The sequence below is a fragment of the Oncorhynchus keta genome, unplaced genomic scaffold (genome assembly GCF_023373465.1).
Source record: "Oncorhynchus keta strain PuntledgeMale-10-30-2019 unplaced genomic scaffold, Oket_V2 Un_contig_27076_pilon_pilon, whole genome shotgun sequence".
Taxonomy (NCBI): domain Eukaryota; kingdom Metazoa; phylum Chordata; class Actinopteri; order Salmoniformes; family Salmonidae; genus Oncorhynchus; species Oncorhynchus keta.
The window spans coordinates 48,358-66,244 of NW_026285327.1; the positions used below are offsets into that span (position 1 = coordinate 48,358).

The 17,887-nt window shown below is 49.4% G+C and overlaps 2 long non-coding RNA genes and 1 pseudogene across 37 annotated transcripts; 2 read left to right on the forward strand and 1 right to left on the reverse strand.

Moving 5' to 3' along the window:
- Positions 1-16,987, forward strand: part of LOC127922777 (probable E3 ubiquitin-protein ligase makorin-1) — a 37,691-nt pseudogene extending 20,704 nt beyond the window's left edge.
- LOC127922779 (uncharacterized) lies at positions 8,444-9,835 on the reverse strand. 34 transcript variants are annotated; one of them, XR_008112339.1, is made up of 8 exons: positions 9,549-9,835; positions 9,404-9,511; positions 9,290-9,365; positions 9,170-9,213; positions 9,094-9,131; positions 8,828-9,055; positions 8,600-8,789; positions 8,478-8,563 (listed from the first exon to the last, which is right to left on the reverse strand). It is a non-coding gene; the product is annotated as an uncharacterized LOC127922779 (long non-coding RNA). The 34 variants fall into 34 exon arrangements; XR_008112340.1 differs by having other exon boundaries at positions 9,170-9,207; positions 9,284-9,365; XR_008112344.1 differs by lacking the exon at positions 9,094-9,131 and having other exon boundaries at positions 8,828-9,017; positions 9,132-9,245; positions 9,322-9,359; positions 9,436-9,511.
- LOC127922778 (uncharacterized) lies at positions 12,128-13,773 on the forward strand. Of its 3 annotated transcripts, XR_008112314.1 has the most exons (5): positions 12,128-12,189; positions 12,462-12,909; positions 13,209-13,376; positions 13,433-13,544; positions 13,657-13,773. It is a non-coding gene; the product is annotated as an uncharacterized LOC127922778 (long non-coding RNA). The 3 variants fall into 3 exon arrangements; XR_008112313.1 differs by lacking the exons at positions 13,209-13,376; positions 13,657-13,773 and having other exon boundaries at positions 12,131-12,189; positions 12,462-12,853; positions 13,433-13,650; XR_008112312.1 differs by lacking the exons at positions 13,209-13,376; positions 13,657-13,773 and having other exon boundaries at positions 12,132-12,189; positions 12,462-12,881; positions 13,433-13,650.
- Positions 16,988-17,887: the final 900 nt, after the last annotated feature.

The following is a 17,887-nucleotide window of genomic DNA, read 5'->3' on the forward strand; positions in this document are numbered from 1 at the left end:
GTTGGTCCTCATTCAGGACCCAGGTGAAGACATCTTCTCTTAACCCTGTCACACTGGTTGGTCCTCATTCAGGACCCAGGTGACGACATCTTCTCTTAACCCTGTCACACTGGCTGGTCCTCATTCAGGACCCAGCTGACTACATCTTCTCTTAACCCTGTCACACTGGTTGGTCCTCATTCAGGACCCAGGTGAAGACATCTTCTCTTAACCCTGTCACACTGGTTGGTCCTCATTCAGGACCCAGGTGACGACATCTTCTCTTAACCCTGTCACACTGGTTGGTCCTCATTCAGGACCCAGGTGACTACATCTTCTCTTAACCCTGTCACACTGGTTGGTTCTCATTCAGGACCCAGGTGACTACATCTTCTCTTAACCCTGTCACACTGGCTGGTCCTCATTCAGGACCCAGGTGACTACATCTTCTCTTAACCCTGTCACACTGGTTGGTCCTCATTCAGGACCCAGGTGACTACATCTTCTCTTAACCCTGTCACACTGGTTGGTCCTCATTCAGGACCCAGGTGACTACATCTTCTCTTAACCCTGTCACACTGGTTGGTCCTCATTCAGGACCCAGGTGACTACATCTTCTCTTAACCCTGTCACACTGGTTGGTCCTCACTCAGGACCCAGGCTGCTAAAGCTTCTCTTAACCCCAGAGCCATGTTGTCTCAATGTGATCAATTAATCGTGCAGCCCTACTGGCTTCTACAAGGTGTCGAAAGCGTTCCACAGGGATGCTGGTCCCATGTTGACTCCAATGCTTCCACAGGGATGCTGGTCCCATGTTGACTCCAATGCTTCCACAGGGATGCTGGTCCCATGTTGACTCCAATGCTTCCACAGGGATGCTGGTCCCATGTTGACTCCAATGCTTCCACAGGGATGCTGGTCCCATGTTGACTCCAATGCTTCCACAGGGATGCTGGTCCCATGTTGACTCCAATGCTTCCACAGGGATGCTGGTCCCATGTTGACTCCAATGCTTCCACAGGGATGCTGGTCCCATGTTGACTCCAATGCTTCCACAGGGATGCTGGTCCCATGTTGACTCCAATGCTTCCACAGGGATGCTGGTCCCATGTTGACTCCAATGCTTCCACAGGGATGCTGGTCCCATGTTGACTCCAATGCTTCCACAGGGATGCTGGTCCCATGTTGACTCCAATGCTTCCACAGGGATGCTGGTCCCATGTTGACTCCAATGCTTCCACAGGGATGCTGGTCCCATGTTGACTCCAATGCTTCCACAGGGATGCTGGTCCCATGTTGACTCCAATGCTTCCACAGGGATGCTGGTCCCATGTTGACTCCAATGCTTCCACAGGGATGCTGGTCCCATGTTGACTCCAATGCTTCCACAGGGATGCTGGTCCCATGTTGACTCCAATGCTTCCACAGGGATGCTGGTCCCATGTTGACTCCAATGCTTCCCACAGGGATGCTGGTCCCATGTTGACTCCAATGCTTCCACAGGGATGCTGGTCCCATGTTGACTCCAATGCTTCCACAGGGATGCTGGTCCCATGTTGACTCCAATGCTTCCCACAGGGATGCTGGTCCCATGTTGACTCCAATGCTTCCACAGGGATGCTGGTCCCATGTTGACTCCAATGCTTCCACAGGGATGCTGGTCCCATGTTGACTCCAATGCTTCCACAGGGATGCTGGTCCCATGTTGACTCCAATGCTCCACAGGGATGCTGGTCCCATGTTGACTCCAATGCTCCCACAGGGATGCTGGTCCCATGTTGACTCCAATGCTCCCACAGGGATGCTGGTCCCATGTTGACTCCAATGCTTCCACAGGGATGCTGGTCCCATGTTGACTCCAATGCTTCCACAGGGATGCTGGTCCCATGTTGACTCCAATGCTTCCACAGGGATGCTGGTCCCGTGTTGACTCCAATGCTTCCACAGGGATGCTGGTCCCGTGTTGACTCCAATGCTTCCACAGGGATGCTGGTCCCGTGTTGACTCCAATGCTTCCACAGGGATGCTGGTCCCGTGTTGACTCCAATGCTTCCACAGGGATGCTGGTCCCGTGTTGACTCCAATGCTTCCACAGGGATGCTGGTCCCGTGTTGACTCCAATGCTTCCACAGGGATGCTGGTCCCATGTTGACTCCAATGCTTCCACAGGGATGCTGGTCCCATGTTGACTCCAATGCTTCCACAGGGATGCTGGTCCCGTGTTGACTCCAATGCTTCCACAGGGATGCTGGTCCCATGTTGACTCCAATGCTTCCACAGTTGTGTCCAGTTGTCTGGATGTCCTTTTGGGTGGTGGATCATTCTTGATCCACACAGGAAACTGTTTAGCTCGGAAAAACCCAGCAGCGTTGCAGTTCTTGACTCTAACCGGTGCCCCTGGCACCTACTACGTTACCCGTTCAAAGGCACATAAATATTTTGTCTTGTCCATTTCCCCTCTGAATGGCACACATACACAATCCATGTCTCAATTGTCTCAAGGCTTTAAAAAAAAATAACCTTTAACCTGGTCTCCTCCCCTTCATCCACACTGATTTAAATTGGATTTAACAAGTGACATCAATAAGGGATCATAACCTTCACCTGGATTCACCTGGCCAGTCGACGTCATGGAAAGAGCAGGTGTTCCTAATGTTTTGTACACAGTGTGTATAGGGAATAGGGTGCTGTTTGGGACTGGTATCCTTAGCTAGCTCAACCGTGGAAGTGGAGGAGGAGAGCAAAGCTACGGTCAAAATGACACCCTGTTACTATGGTCAAAATGACACCATAGTTACTATGGTCAAAACGACACCATAGTTACTATGGTCAAAATGACACCCTGTTACTATGGTCAAAATGACACCCTGTTACTACGGTCAAAATGACACCCTGTTACTACGGTCAAAATGACACCATAGTTACTATGGTCAAAATGACACCCTGTTACTATGGTCAAAATGACACCATAGTTACTATGGTCAAAATGACACCCTGTTACTATGGTCAAAATGACACCCTGTTACTACGGTCAAAATGACACCCTGTTACTACGGTCAAAATGACACCATAGTTACTATGGTCAAAACGACACCATAGTTACTATGGTCAAAATGACACCCTGTTACTACGGTCAAAATGACACCCTGTTACTACGGTCAAAATGACACCATAGTTACTATGGTCAAAATGACACCCTGTTACTATGGTCAAAATGACACCCTGTTACTACGGTCAAAATGACACCCTGTTACTATGGTCAAAATGACACCCTGTTACTATGTTCAAAATGACACCATAGTTACTACGGTCAAAATGACACCCTAGTTACTACGGTCAAAATGACACCCTGTTACTGCGGTCAAAGTGACACCATAGTTACTGCGGTCAAAATGACACCATAGTTACTACGGTCAAAATGATACCCTGTTACTATGGTCAAAATGACACCATAGTTACTATGGTCAAAATGACACCCTGTTACTACGGTCAAAATGACACCCTGTTACTATGGTCAAAATGACACCCTGTTACTATGTTCAAAATGACACCATAGTTACTACGGTCAAAATGACACCCTGTTACTACGGTCAAAATGACACCCTGTTACTACGGTCAAAATGACACCCTGTTACTACGGTCAAAATGACACCCTGTTACTATGGTCAAAATGACACCCTGTTACTACGGTCAAAATGACACCCTGTTACTACGGTCAAAATGACACCCTGTTACTACGGTCAAAATGACACCCTGTTACTACGGTCAAAATGACACCCTGTTACTACGGTCAAAATGACACCCTGTTACTACGGTCAAAATGACACCATAGTTACTACGGTCAAAATGACACCCTAGTTACTACGGTCAAAATGACACCCTAGTTACTACGGTCAAAATGACACCCTAGTTACTACGGTCAAAATGACACCCTAGTTACTCCGGTCAAAATGACACCCTGTTACTACGGTCAAAATGACACCCTGTTACTACGGTCAAAATGACACCATAGTTACTACGGTCAAAATGACACCATAGTTACAATGACACCATAGTTACTACGGTCTTAATCCGTGCACTCTGTACAGAATAGAGTTCCATTTGAGAGGCAGATGGTGTCCTTAGCTAGCCCAACTGCTGACAGGGTGAGTTTGTGCCAGTCTGTCAGGGTGTCCTCAGCTTGAGCCACTGATATGCCAACATATGTAGCGATCTTTCAGTCTGTCCCTCCTGTCTCCCTGTAGGATGGACATGATGTACTGTCAGTGAGTCAATAAGACACTTTCAGTCTGTCCCTCCTGTCTCCCTGTAGGATGGACATGATGTACTGTCAGTGAGTCAATAAGACACTTTCAGTCTGTCCCTCCTGTCTCCCTGTAGGATGGACATGATGTACTGTCTGTCAGTGAGTCAATAAGACACGTTCAGTTTGTCCCTCCTGTCTCCCTGTAGGATGGACATGATGTACTGTCAGTGAGTCAATAAGACACGTTCAGTCTGTCCCTCCTGTCTCCCTGTAGGATGGACATGATGTACTGTCTGTCAGTGAGTCAATAAGACACGTTCAGTCTGTCCCTCCTGTCTCCCTGTAGGATGGACATGATGTACTGTCTGTCAGTGAGTCAATAAGACACTTTCAGTTTGTCCCTCCTGTCTCCCTGTAGGATGGACATGATGTACTGTCAGTGAGTCAATAAGACACTTTCAGTCTGTCCCTCCTGTCTCCCTGTAGGATGGACATGATGTACTGTCAGTGAGTCAATAAGACACTTTCAGTCTGTCCCTCCTGTCTCCCTGTAGGATGGACATGATGTACTGTCTGTCAGTGAGTCAATAAGACACGTTCAGTCTGTCCCTCCTGTCTCCCTGTAGGATGGACATGATGTACTGTCAGTGAGTCAATAAGACACGTTCAGTTTGTCCCTCCTGTCTCCCTGTAGGATGGACATGATGTACTGTCAGTGAGTCAATAAGACACGTTCAGTCTGTCCCTCCTGTCTCCCTGTAGGATGGACATGATGTACTGTCAGTGAGTCAATAAGACACTTTCAGTTTGTCCCTCCTGTCTCCCTGTATGATGGACATGATGTACTGTCAGTGAGTCAATAAGACACTTTCAGTTTGTCCCTCCTGTCTCTCTGTAGGATGGACATGATGTACTGTCAGTGAGTCAATAAGACACTTTCAGTCTGTCCCTCCTGTCTCCCTGTAGGATGGACATGATGTACTGTCAGTGAGTCAATAAGACACTTTCAGTCTGTCCCTCCTGTCTCCCTGTAGGATGGACATGATGTACTGTCTGTCAGTGAGTCAATAAGACACGTTCAGTCTGTCCCTCCTGTCTCCCTGTAGGATGGACATGATGTACTGTCAGTGAGTCAATAAGACACTTTCAGTTTGTCCCTCCTGTCTCCCTGTATGATGGACATGATGTACTGTCAGTGAGTCAATAAGACACGTTCAGTCTGTCCCTCCTGTCTCCCTGTAGGATGGACATGATGTACTGTCTGTCAGTGAGTCAATAAGACACGTTCAGTTTGTCCCTCCTGTCTCCCTGTAGGATGGACATGATGTACTGTCTGTCAGTGAGTCAATAAGACACGTTCAGTTTGTCCCTCCTGTCTCCCTGTAGGATGGACATGATGTACTGTCTGTCAGTGAGTCAATAAGACACGTTCAGTTTGTCCCTCCTGTCTCCCTGTAGGATGGACATGATGTACTGTCAGTCAGCTACTAAGTCAGTACTTTTGGCCCCTGGGGGCACCGGTCAGAAGGATGGCTCTATATAGGAAATGGGGGGCCATCTTGGAATACACAGCATCCCCTTTCTGTTTGGTCTGCTGCCAAATGCTCCCCAATCCAGTCTCCCACTAAACAGGTGTATTTTTATCAGAGAGAGAGAGGGGAGGGGCGACTTCTGGTTGATTTTTGTTTCCTTTCGGGGGCATTTTAGCATCTTTTATTTACAAGTTGGTTTATAGACCACCAGACTCACGAGGTAAATAAATGACACCAAAGACAAGTCGATGACTGTTTCCATGTGTCTTAATAAGGCTGTGTGTCTGGCTCGCTCACCTCTCTCTCTCCTTTTTGCTCACCTCTCCCCTCTCGCCCTCTCCTCTTCCCTCTCTCCTCTCGCCCTCTCCTCTTCCCTCTCTCCTCTCGCCCTCTCCTCTTCCCTCTCTCCTCTCGCCCTCTCCTCTTCCCTCTCTCCTCTCGCCCTCTCCTCTTCCCTCTCTCCTCTCGCCCTCTCCTCTTCCCTCTCTCCTCTCGCCCTCTCCTCTTCCCTCTCTCCTCTCGCCCTCTCCTCTTCCCTCTCTCCTCTCGCCCTCTCCTCTTCCCTCTCTCCTCTTCCCTCTCTCCTCTCGCCCTCTCCTCTTCCCTCTCTCCTCTCGCCCTCTCCTCTTCCCTCTCTCCTCTCGCCCTCTCCTCTTCCCTCTCTCCTCTCGCCCTCTCCTCTTCCCTCTCTCCTCTCGCCCTCTCCTCTTCCCTCTCTCCTCTCGCCCTCTCCTCTTCCCTCTCTCCTCTTCCCCCTCTCCTCTCGCCCTCTCCTCTCGCCCTCTCCTCTTCCCTCTCTCCTCTCGCCCTCTCCTCTTCCCTCTCTCCTCTTCCCTCTCTCCTCTTCCCTCTCTCCTCTTCCCTCTCTCCTCTTCCCTCTCTCCTCTTCCCTCTCTCCCCTTCCCTCTCTCCTCTCGCCCTCTCCTCTTCCCCCCCTCCCCTCTCGCCCTCTCCTCTTCCCTCTCTCCTCTCGCCCTCTCCTCTTCCCTCTCTCCTCTCGCCCTCTCCTCTTCCCTCTCTCCTCTCGCCCTCTCCTCTTCCCTCTCTCCTCTCGCCCTCTCCTCTTCCCTCTCTCCTCTCGCCCTCTCCTCTTCCCCCTCCCCTCTCGCCCTCTCCTCTCGCCCTCTCCTCTTCCCTCCTCTCTCCTCTCGCCCTCTCCTCTTCCCTCCCTCTCTCCTCTCGCCCTCTCCTCTTCCCTCCTCTCTCCTCTCGCCCTCTCCTCTTCCCTCCTCTCTCCTCTCGCCCTCTCCTCTTCCCTCCTCTCTCCTCTCGCCCTCTCCTCTTCCCTCCTCTCTCCTCTCGCCCTCTCCTCTTCCCTCCTCTCTCCTCTCGCCCTCTCCTCTTCCCTCCTCTCTCCTCTCGCCCTCTCCTCTTCCCTCCTCTCTCCTCTCGCCCTCTCCTCTTCCCTCCTCTCTCCTCTCGCCCTCTCCTCTTCCCTCCTCTCTCCTCTCGCCCTCTCCTCTTCCCTCCTCTCTCCTCTCGCCCTCTCCTCTTCCCTCCTCTCTCCTCTCGCCCTCTCCTCTTCCCTCCTCTCTCCTCTCGCCCTCTCCTCTTCCCTCCTCTCTCCTCTCGCCCTCTCCTCTTCCCTCTCGCCCTCTCCTCTTCCCTCTCGCCCTCTCCTCTTCCCTCTCGCCCTCTCCTCTTCCCTCTCGCCCTCTCCTCTTCCCTCTCGCCCTCTCCTCTTCCCTCTCGCCCTCTCCTCTTCCCTCTCTCCTCTTCCCTCTCTCCTCTCGCCCTCTCCTCTTCCCCCTCTCCTCTTCCCCCTCTCCTCTTGCCCCTCTCCTCTTGCCCCTCTCCTCTTGCCCCTCTCCTCTTGCCCCTCTCCTCTTGCCCCTCTCCTCTTGCCCCTCTCCTCTTCCCCTCTCCTCTTCCCCCTCTCCTCTTCCCCCTCTCCTCTTCCCCCTCTCCTCTTCCCCCTCTCCTCTTCCCCCTCTCCTCTTCCCCCTCTCCTCTTCCCCCTCTCCTCTTCCCCCTCTCCTCTTCCCCCTCTCCTCTTGCCCCTCTCCTCTTCCCCCTCTCCTCTTCCCCCTCTCGCCCTCTCCTCTTCCCCCTCTCGCCCTCTCCTCTTCCCCCTCTCGCCCTCTCCTCTTCCCCCTCTCGCCCTCTCCTCTTCCCCCTCTCGCCCTCTCCTCTTCCCCCTCTCGCCCTCTCCTCTTCCCCCTCTCGCCCTCTCCTCTTCCCCCTCTCGCCCTCTCCTCTTCCCCCTCTCGCCCTCTCCTCTTCCCCCTCTCGCCCTCTCCTCTTCCCCCTCTCGCCCTCTCCTCTTCCCCCTCTCCTCTTTCCTCTTCCCCCTCTCCTCTTCCCCCTCTCCTCTTCCCCCTCCCCTCTCGCCCTCTCCTCTTCCCCCTCCCCTCTCGCCCTCTCCTCTTCCCCTCCCCTCTCGCCCTCTCCTCTTCCCCCTCCCCTCTCGCCCTCTCCTCTTCCCCCTCCCCTCTCCCCTCTCCTCTTCCCCCCTCCCTCGTCAGACCCGGTGAAGTCTGAAGGGTGGGGGATGAGTCCTCTGATGGAGCGAGAGAAAGACGTGGCGGGAGACGATAGGAGTTGAGGAAGACTCTGTGTCCCCTACGCCGCCATGGGGGGAGTGTCGCTACGGACTTAACTGTGCCTATCTCACGGCGACGTGTGTGACATGTGCGGTCTGCAGGTGCTCCACCCCTCCAACGACGCACAGCGATCAGAACACACCAAGGTAACGGTCCTGTCAACACGCACCCCTCCATCAGAACACACCTGTACCTGTCAACACACGCCCCTCCATCAGAACACACCTGTACCTGTCAACACACACCCCTCCATCAGAACACACCTGTACCTGTCAACACACCCCTCCATCAGAACACACCTGTACCTGTCAACACACACCCCTCCATCAGAACACACCTGTACCTGTCAACACACACCCCTCCATCAGAACACACCTGTACCTGTCAACACACACCCCTCCATCAGAACACACCTGTACCTGTCAACACACACCCCTCCATCAGAACACACCTGTACCTGTCAACACACACCCCTCCATCAGAACACACCTGTACCTGTCAACACACGCCCCTCCATCAGAACACACCTGTACCTGTCAACACACACCCCTCCATCAGAACACACCTGTACCTGTCAACACACACCCCTCCATCAGAACACACCTGTACCTGTCAACACACACCCCTCCATCAGAACACACCTGTACCTGTCAACACACACCCCTCCATCAGAACACACCTGTACCTGTCAACACACACCCCTCCATCAGAACACACCTGTACCTGTCAACACACGCCCCTCCATCAGAACATACCTGTACCTGTCAACACACAGCCCTCCATCAGAACACACCTGTACCTGTCAACACACGCCCCTCCATCAGAACACACCTGTACCTGTCAACACACACCCCTCCATCAGAACACACCTGTACCTGTCAACACACGCCCCTCCATCAGAACACACCTGTACCTGTCAACACACACCCCTCCATCAGAACACACCTGTACCTGTCAACACACACCCCTCCATCAGAACACACCTATACCTGTCAACACACGCCCCTCCATCAGAACACACCTGTACCTGTCAACACACGCCCCTCCATCAGAACACACCTGTACCTGTCAACACACACCCCTCCATCAGAACACACCTATACCTGTCAACACACACCCCTCCATCAGAACACACCTGTACCTGTCAACACACACCCCTCCATCAGAACACACCTGTACCTGTCAACACACACCCCTCCATCAGAACACACCTGTACCTGTCAACACACACCCTCCATCAGAACACACCTGTACCTGTCAACACACACCCCTCCATCAGAACACACCTGTACCTGTCAACACACACCCCTCCATCAGAACACACCTGTACCTGTCAACACACACCCCTCCATCAGAACACACCAAGGTCAAATGCATTTGTGAGGCGTTAGGATTAATGTAACTCAGCTGTGTGGTACTTAGTTTCCTTGTTTTACTGTCAGATACTGTGTTTATATACTACAAAGTATCCGTGTTCTAGAATTGAGACACTTAATCATTGTTATCTGCCCCGTGATGGTTTCTGGTGGTTAACTTGTTTTGGCTTCCCCTCAGGCTTCATAATGCATTATAGTGGTTAGCTATACCTTTAGTACCCCCAGGCTTCATAATGCATTATAGTGGTTAGCTATACCTTTAGCACTCCCCCCTCAGGCTTCATAATGCATTATTGTGGTTGGCTATACCTTTATCCTCCCCCTCAGGCTTCATAATGCTCTATAGTGGTTAGCTATACCTTCAGTCATTTCCCCCAGGCTTCATAATGCATTATAGTGGTTAGCTATACCTTTAGTACCCCCAGGCTTCATAATGCATTATAGTGGTTAGCTATACCTTTAGTACCCCCCTCAGGCTTCATAATGCATTATAGTGGTTAGCTATACCTTTAGTCCTCCACCCCCAGGCTTCATAATGCATTATAGTGGTTAGCTATACCTTTACTCCCCCCAGGCTTCATAATGCATTATAGTGGTTAGCTATACCTTTAGTACCCCCAGGCTTCATAATGCATTATAGTGGTTAGCTATACCTTTAGTATACCCCCCAGGCTTCATAATGCATTATAGTGGTTAGCTATACCTTTAGTACACCCCCCCCCCAGGCTTCATAATGCATTATAGTGGTTAGCTATACCTTTGTTATTCCTCTTCAGGCTTGCATCGAGGCCCATGAGAAGGACATGGAGCTGTCGTTTGCCATCCAGCGCAGTAAGGACATGCAGTGTGGCGTGTGTATGGAGGTGGTGTTTGACAAGGCCAACCCCAGTGAGAGACGCTTCGGCATCCTGTCCAACTGCTGCCACTGCTACTGCCTCAAGTGCATCCGCAAGTGGAGGAGCGCCAAGACGTTCGAGAGCAAGATCATCAAGTAAGGAAGTAGTTTTTATTATCTCGAGGGACAAGATCATCAAGTAAGGAAGTAGTTTTTATTATCTCGAGGGTCAAGATCATCAAGTAAGGAAGTAGTTTTTATTATCTCGAGGGACAAGACCATCAAGTAAGGAAGTAGTTTTTATTATCTCGAGGGTCAAGATCATCAAGTAAGGAAGTAGTTTTTATTATCTCGAGGGACAAGACCATCAAGTAAGGAAGTAGTTTTTATTATCTCGAGGGTCAAGATCATCAAGTAAGGAAGTAGTTTTTATTATCTCGAGGACAAGACCATCAAGTAAGGAAGTAGTTTTTATTATCTCGAGGGTCAAGATCATCAAGTAAGGAAGTAGTTTTTATTATCTCGAGGGACAAGATCATCAAGTAAGGAAGTAGTTTTTATTATCTTGAGGGTCAAGATCATCAAGTAAGGAAGTAGTTTTTATTATCTCGAGGGACAAGATCATCAAGTAAGGAAGTAGTGTTTATTATCTCGAGGGTCAAGATCATCAAGTAAGGAAGTAGTTTTTATTATCTCGAGGGACAAGATCATCAAGTAAGGAAGTAGTGTTTATTATCTCGAGGGTCAAGATCATCAAGTAAGGAAGTAGTTTTTATTATCTCGAGGGACAAGATCATCAAGTAAGGAAGTAGTTTTTATTATCTCGAGGGACAAGACCATCAAGTAAGGAAGTAGTTTTTATTATCTCGAGGGACAAGACCATCAAGTAAGGAAGTAGTTTTTATTATCTCGAGGGACAATTAATTTTGCAGCATGTAGTAAAAAATATACAATGACAATAAATGACAATGACAATGACAATAAATATTTTTTTTTTTTTTTTTTTTTCATTTGACATTTATTTAACCAGGCAAGTCAGTTAAGAGTCAGTTAACAAATTCTTATTTTTAATGACGGCCCTAGGAACAGTGGGTTGACTGCCTGTTCAGGGGCAGAACGACAGCTCGGGGTTTGAACTCGCAACCTTCCGGTTACTAGTCCAACGCTCTAACCACTAGGCTACGCTGCCGCCCCAATATGTAGATGAGACTACTACAGCTTGTTGAGGGAGATGAGACTACTACAGCTTGTTGAGGGAGATGGGACTACTACAGCTTGTAGTAGGTAGATGGGACTACTACAGCTTGTAGTAGGTAGATGGGACTACTACAGCTTGTAGTAGGTAGTTGGGACTACTACAGCTTGTTGAGGTAGATGGGACTACTACAGCTTGTTGAGGTAGATGGGACTACTACAGCTTGTTGAGGTAGATGGGACTACTACAGCTTGTTGAGGTAGTTGGGACTACTACAGCTTGTTGAGGTAGATGGGACTACTACAGCTTGTTGAGGTAGTTGGGACTACTACAGCTTGTTGAGGTAGATGGGACTACTACAGCTTGTTGAGGTAGATGGGACTACTACAGCTTGTTGAGGTAGATGGGACTACTACAGCTTATTGAGGTAGATGAGACTACTACAGCTTGTTGAGGGAGATGGGACTACTACAGCTTGTTGAGGTAGATGGGACTACTACAGCTTGAGGTAGATGGGACTACTACAGCTTGTTGAGGTAGATGGGACTACTACAGCTTGTTGAGGGAGATGAGACTACTACAGCTTGTTGAGGGAGATGAGACTACAGCTTGTTGAGGGAGATGAGACTACTACAGCTTGTTGAGGTAGATGGGACTACTACAGCTTGTTGAGGGAGATGAGACTACTACAGCTTGTTGAGGAGATGAGACTACTACAGCTTGTTGAGGAGATGAGACTACTACAGCTTGTTGAGGGAGATGAGACTACTACAGCTTGTTGAGGGAGATGAGACTACTACAGCTTGTTGAGGGAGATGAGACTACTACAGCTTGTTGAGGGAGATGAGACTACTACAGCTTGTTGAGGTAGATGGGACTACTACAGCTTGTTGAGGTAGATGGGACTACTACAGCTTGTTGAGGTAGATGGGACTACTACAGCTTGTTGAGGTAGATGGGACTACTACAGCTTGTTGAGGTAGATGGGACTACTACAGCTTGTTGAGGTAGATGGGACTACTACAGCTTGTTGAGGGAGATGAGACTACTACAGCTTGTTGAGGTAGATGGGACTACTACAGCTTGTTGAGGTAGATGGGACTACTACAGCTTGTTGAGGTAGATGGGACTACTACAGCTTGTTGAGGTAGATGGGACTACTACAGCTTGTTGAGGTAGATGGGACTACTACAGCTTGTTGAGGTAGATGAGACTACAGCTTGTTGAGGTAGATGGGACTACTACAGCTTGTTGAGGTAGATTGGACTACTACAGCTTGTTGAGGTAGATGAGACTACTACAGCTTGTTGAGGGAGATGAGACTACTACAGCTTGTTGAGGGAGATGAGACTACTACAGCTTGTTGAGGGAGATGAGACTACAGCTTGTTGAGGGAGATGAGACTACTACAGCTTGTTGAGGTAGATGGGACTACTACAGCTTGTTGAGGTAGATGAGACTACTACAGCTTGTTGAGGGAGATGAGACTACAGCTTGTTGAGGTAGATGGGACTACTACAGCTTGTTGAGGTAGATTGGACTACTACAGCTTGTTGAGGTAGATGGGACTACTACAGCTTGTTGAGGGAGATGAGACTACTACAGCTTGTTGAGGTAGATGAGACTACTACAGCTTGTTGAGGTAGATGAGACTACTACAGCTTGTTGAGGTAGATGGGACTACTACAGCTTGTTGAGGTAGATGGGACTACTACAGCTTATTGAGGTAGATGGGACTACTACAGCTTGTTGAGGTAGATGGGACTACTACAGCTTGTTGAGGTAGATGGGACTACTACAGCTTGTTGAGGTAGATGGGACTACTACAGCTTGTTGAGGTAGATGGGACTACTACAGCTTGTTGAGGGAGATGGGACTACTACAGCTTGTTGAGGGAGATGAGACTACTACAGCTTGTTGAGGGAGATGAGACTACTACAGCTTGTTGAGGGAGATGAGACTACTACAGCTTGTTGAGGGAGATGGGACTACTACAGCTTGTTGAGGTAGATGGGACTACTACAGCTTGTTGAGGGAGATGAGACTACTACAGCTTGTTGAGGTAGATGGGACTACTACAGCTTGTTGAGGGAGATGAGACTACTACAGCTTGTTGAGGAGATGAGACTACTACAGCTTGTTGAGGGAGATGAGACTACTACAGCTTGTTGAGGGAGATGAGACTACTACAGCTTGTTGAGGGAGATGAGACTACTACAGCTTGTTGAGGGAGATGAGACTACTACAGCTTGTTGAGGGAGATGAGACTACTACAGCTTGTTGAGGGAGATGAGACTACTACAGCTTGTGGAGGTAGATGAGACTACTACAGCTTGTTGAGGGAGATGAGACTACAGCTTGTTGAGGTAGATGGGACTACTACAGCTTGTTGAGGTAGATTGGACTACTACAGCTTGTTGAGGTAGATGGGACTACTACAGCTTGTTGAGGGAGATGAGACTACTACAGCTTGTTGAGGTAGATGAGACTACTACAGCTTGTTGAGGTAGATGAGACTACTACAGCTTGTTGAGGTAGATGGGACTACTACAGCTTGTTGAGGTAGATGAGACTACTACAGCTGTTTAGAGTGTTGGGTCACGTCCAACTAAACCTCTCTCTCTCTCCCCAGGTCCTGTCCAGAGTGTCGGATAACGTCCAACTTCGTCATCCCCAGTGAGTACTGGGTGGAGGACAAGGAAGACAAGCAGAAACTGATACAGAAATACAAGGATGGCATGGGGTAAGATATGTACTGTTGATAGGAGGAGGGGGTAAGATATGTACTGTTGATAGGAGGAGGGGGTAAGATATGTACTGACGATAGGAGGGTAAGATATGTACTGACGATAGGGGGGGGTAAGATATGTACTGACGATAGGAGGGGGGTAAGATATGTACTGTTGATAGGAGGGGTAAGATGTACTGTTGATAGGAGGGGGTAAGATATGTACTGTTGATAGGAGGGGTAAGATATGTACTGATGATAGGAGGAGGGGGTAAGATATGTACTGACGATAGGAGGGGGGTAAGATATGTACTGTTGATAGGAGGGGGGGTAAGATATGTACTGTTGATAGGAGGGGGTAAGATGTACTGTTGATAGGGGGATAAGATATGTACTGTTGATAGGAGGAGGGGGTAAGATATGTACTGACGATAGGAGGGGGTAAGATATGTACTGTTGATAGGAGGGGGTAAGATATGTACTGTTGATAGGAGGGGTAAGATGTACTGTTGATAGGAGGGGGTTAAGATGTACTGTTGATAGGAGGGGGGTAAGATGTACTGTTGATAGGGGGGGTAAGATGTACTGTTGATAGGAGGGGGGGTAAGATGTACTGTTGATAGGAGGGGGGGTAAGATGTACTGTTGATAGGAGGGGGGTAAGATATGTACTGTTGATAGGAGGGGGGTAAGATATGTACTGTTGATAGGAGGGGGGTAAGATATGTACTGTTGATAGGAGGAGGGTAAGATATGTACTGTTGATAGGAGGAGGGTAAGATATGTACTGTTGATAGGAGGAGGGGGTAAGATATGTACTGTTGATAGGAGGAGGGGGTAAGATATGTACTGTTGATAGGAGGAGGGGGTAAGATATGTACTGTTGATAGGAGGAGGGGGTAAGATATGTACTGTTGATAGGAGGAGGGGGTAAGATATGTACTGTTGATAGGAGGAGGGGGTAAGATATGTACTGATAGGAAGGGGGTAAGATATGTACTGATAGGAAGGGGGGTAAGATATGTACTGATAGGAAGGGGGGGGGTAAGCTATGTACTGACGGTAGGAGGGGGGTAAGATATGTACTGACGGTAGGAGGGGGGTAAGATATGTACTGACGGTAGGAGGGGGTAAGCTGTGTACTGACGGTAGGGGGGTAAGCTGTGTACTGACGGTAGGAGGGGGGTAAGCTGTGTACTGACGGTAGGAGGGGGTAAGCTATGTACTGACGGTAGGAGGGGGGTAAGATATGTACTGACGGTAGGAGGGGTGGGTAAGTTATGTACTGACGGTAGGAGGGGTGGGTAAGTTATGTACTGACGGTAGGAGGGGGTGGGTAAGTTATGTACTGACGGTAGGAGGGGGTGGGTAAGTTATGTACTGACGGTAGGAGGGGGGTAAGATATGTACTGACGGTAGGAGGGGGTGGGTAAGTTATGTACTGATGGTAGGAGGGGGGTAATATATGTACTGACGGTAGGAGGGGGTGGGTAAGATATGTACTGATGGTAGGAGGGGTGGTGTCTGTCTCTCTGTTCCTCATCTCTGTAATAATCACTGTCCTCTGCTGCCGGTCCCGTTCGTCTCTGTTCCTCAGGACTAAAGCCTGTCGTTACTTCGACCAGGGTCGGGGCACCTGCCCGTTTGGCTCCAACTGCTTCTACAAACACGCCTTCCCTGATGGGCGGCTGGAGGAGCCCCAGAGGAGATCAGCAGGGTGCAATGGCAGGAACAGGGTAAGACGCTGCTCTGACAAATGTCCTTTCTGGCAGAAATAGATCGAGACCATTTTTGGTTTTTCCTATGTGGGTTCATACGTTTCACTGATCTGGCATTTGGACATTTTGTGTTTACGGTCCAGAAGTTCTCAGCCCTACTGTAAACGCTTCCTGTTCTGCTTTCGTAATACCCAAACGAATTCCTGTTTTTATTTTTAATATTCCTGTTCTCCCCTCCAGAACTCGAGGAGGACACCCCTGTGGGACCTGTTTGAAGAGCGGGAGAACAGCAGCGACTCTTTGGACAACGAGGACGAGGAGATGGTGACCTTTGAACTGAGCGAGATGCTCCTCATGCTCCTCGCCGCGGGAACCGACGACGACGTCACGGACTCGGAGGACGAATGGGACTTGTTTCACGAAGAGCTGGACGATATCTACGAGATTTACCTATAGCACCCACACCCTAATAACGTTAACGTTTAAAACCCTTTATCGTTTTTGACTACCCCTCTTCACCTTTACCGCGCTGTAGAATGGACTGTCTTGTGTGTTCGGACAGTAGCTTCTCCTCTGTGTTGTGGCAGTGCCTTTGGGGCAGGCCTTTCATTCAGACATCAACTACATGAAGAAGAATTAACAGATGAAAAAAAAACAAATGTAAATGAGAAACGGGTGGGTGTAAAACCATTTTTCTAGAAACATCCTGTCCTTGTGAATTTATCTATCCGTGTCAGGTTCATGTAAATGACAAATAACAACAACAACAAAAACAAGGGGGAAAAAATTAGAAACATTTTTGAAAATATCGCTAATAAACAGTGTTTATTTGTGGACGTGGGTTTGACTTACCGTTGTTACCCAGGTGATGTTTTTAAGACTAGTTTTTTTTGTTTTGTTTTTGTTTTGAGGATGATGCACCAAAACCAACTCTACTTCCTGGTGATGATGTCATGTCTGTGGTGGTCATGGGTATTGTAGTCCTCTGGTCACGCACTGAGTATATTGGGTGGAGGGAGACGGCAGTCCTGTCGACTTCGTATATTCACCTGTACCCTCTTGATTCACTCTTTTACCCTCCTCCCTCTCCTGAGGGTGGTGGGAACTCCCTCTGTCAAGGGGAGGGGGCTTCTCTCAAGGAGGGGGAGGAGGACGACGACTCTGTCAAGGGGAGGGGGCTTCTCTCAAGGAGGGGGATGAGGACGACGACTCTGTCAAGGGGAGGGGGCTTCTCTCAAGGAGGGGGATGAGGACGACTCCTCTGTCAAGGGGAGGGGGCTTCTCTCAAGGAGGGGTTGAGGACGACTCCTCTGTCAAGGGGAGGGGGCTTCTCTCAAGGAGGGGATGAGGACGACTCCTCTGTCAAGGGGAGGGGGCTTCTCTCAAGGAGGTGGATGAGGACGACTCCTCTGTCAAGGGGGGCTTCGGGGAACAACTTACAATATCTAGAGTTGTTTGTTTTAAATGGGCCCAAGTCCACTTTCATTTTATCCCCCGGTCCCAATCGAATCGCAGCTATTTTTCAGGACCACCTGTGGTACCTAATGACAAGTCTCTCCTCAGAACCGAGCTGATAGTGACACTCGATGACTCTGTGTCCCTAGTGGCGCCATATTGTGACGATACACTGAGTGGACGAAACATTAGGAACACCTTCACAATATTATTGCCCCCCCTCTCTCATTTCTTCGGGGGGCATGAACTCTACCAGGTCTGATCCTTATACCGTAGGGCTC